The sequence below is a fragment of the Myotis brandtii genome, unplaced genomic scaffold (genome assembly GCF_000412655.1).
Source record: "Myotis brandtii unplaced genomic scaffold, ASM41265v1 scaffold13, whole genome shotgun sequence".
In the NCBI taxonomy this organism is placed as follows: domain Eukaryota; kingdom Metazoa; phylum Chordata; class Mammalia; order Chiroptera; family Vespertilionidae; genus Myotis; species Myotis brandtii.
The window spans coordinates 2150720-2152689 of NW_005354595.1; the positions used below are offsets into that span (position 1 = coordinate 2150720).

Below are 1970 nucleotides of genomic sequence, written 5' to 3' on the forward strand. Positions count from 1 at the left end.
CACTAATACTCTCAGAGAGACTCTAACCTAGCGATTCTCAACCTGTGGGTCGCTACCCCTTTGTCGGTCGAACGACCCTTTCACAGGGGTCGCCTAAGACCATACTGCATATCAGAAATTTACATTACGATTCATAACAGTAGCAACATTACAGTTATGAAGTAGCAACGAAAATAATTTTATGGTTGGGTCACAACATGAGGAACTGTATTTAAAGGGCCAGAAGGTTGAGAACCACTGCTCTAAAGACACACATCCACACACACCAGGAAGGAGGGGGAGGAGGAGGAGAAGGAAAAGAACGGGAAGAAGAGACCGTTATAAAAACACAGGCACGGGGGCCCTCGGCGGTCCCGATCTGTCTCTTGCTTCAACAGTGTTTGGACGGAACAGACCCAGGGACGCCCCTTCTGCCAGCCTCCGGCCTCTCTCCTGGGTCTCATCCAGTCACCACCTTCAGAACCACCTCCGGGACCAGCCAACACACTGGGTTTTTCTACCTTCACTCCTTATTGCCGAACAGCCATGAGCTCCCAAATTCGTCAGAATTACTCCACCGAGATGGAGGCTGCGGTCAACAGCCTGGCCAGCCTGCCTCTGCGGGCCTCGCACACCTACCTCTCTCGGGGCTGCTATCTGGACCGTGAGGATGTGGTCTTGGGGGCTGGGCCGCTTCTTCTGAGAGTTGTCGGAGAAGAAGCTGAGGGCGCTGATCGGCTCTTAAAGTTGCAAAACCAGCACGGTGGCTGCATCCTCTTCCAGGATGTGCTGAAGCCCCAAATGAGCGGGCAAAACTCAGGGCCATGGAGGCCGCCCTGGCCTCGGAGAGGAGCCTGAGCCAGGCCCTTTCGGAGCTGCCGGCCCTGGGCTCTCCCCGAGCAGACCCTCATCTCTGTGACTTCCCAGAGAACCACTTCCGGGTGAGGAGGTGAAACTCATCAAGAAGATGGGTGACACCTGGCACCTCCGCAGGCTGCCGGCCCCCAGGCTGGGCTGGGCCAGTATCTCTTCCAAGGCTCCCCCTCCAGCACGACGAGGAGCCTCTGGAGCCTGAGGCCTTTGAGGGGCCCCTCTGCACCCCCTGGTGCCTGGCTGTTACCTGAGCCTCTCCCCAAACCGCTAGCCATTCTTTAACCACCATGAAGCCCTCTTCCATGCATGGCACCAAATGACATGATAAAGCTTTTTGCTGCATAGATTTGAATATTTGTAGGCATTATATGTATATATATGTATATATGTGTAGGTGTGTATGTATGTGTGTGTATATATGTATACATTATATATATTGTATAATGTATGTATATATGTATACATATATACACTATGTGTATACATTATATACACTATATGTATATATGTAGACATTATATATATAATGCACCAATATTAATAGCACAGCTCAGTGCATTTTTACATTTGTGTATACCTTTGAAATCAATCCACAGGTCAAAATAAATACATCCATCCCTCCAGAGGGCTCCCTTCCCTGTCAGCAACCCCCAAATGCAGTCCCTAGTCTGCCCTTGGTCACCATAGGTGTTGGGTATCTTTTTAAAGCACCTCCACGTGATTCTCACGTGCAGCCAAGCTTGAGAACTATTTAGCCAAAGATGAATTTTTGCAGGTGGAGGGTAGCTTTTTTAAAACTGTAACTGTCACTAAAAGAAATTACTGAAAAGAAAAACAAATCCTACATAATCCTCATGCTCTTACATGGCAAGTCTTCTCAGGGCTTTGTCCACATGCAGACATATTTTTGCACAATTGTATTCATCATGGTGTTACAACCTTACTTTTACTTTTTTCGTTACCATTTATTACAAACTTCTGCTGTATATCCCTCCACAGCAGTGGTTCTCAACCTTGGCTGCACATTAGAATCACTTGGGAATCTTTGTAAAATCCTGATTTCTGGGCCTCATCCTCCGGAAATTCTGTTTCTTTGTTACTAATGTTGTGGCCTCACC

The 1970-nt window shown here is 48.1% G+C and overlaps 1 pseudogene; it reads left to right on the forward strand.

Annotated features, from left to right (window-relative positions):
- The first annotated feature begins 497 nt into the window (after positions 1-497).
- The window catches only part of LOC106725006, a 3317-nt pseudogene continuing 1844 nt past the window's right edge, over positions 498-1970 (forward strand).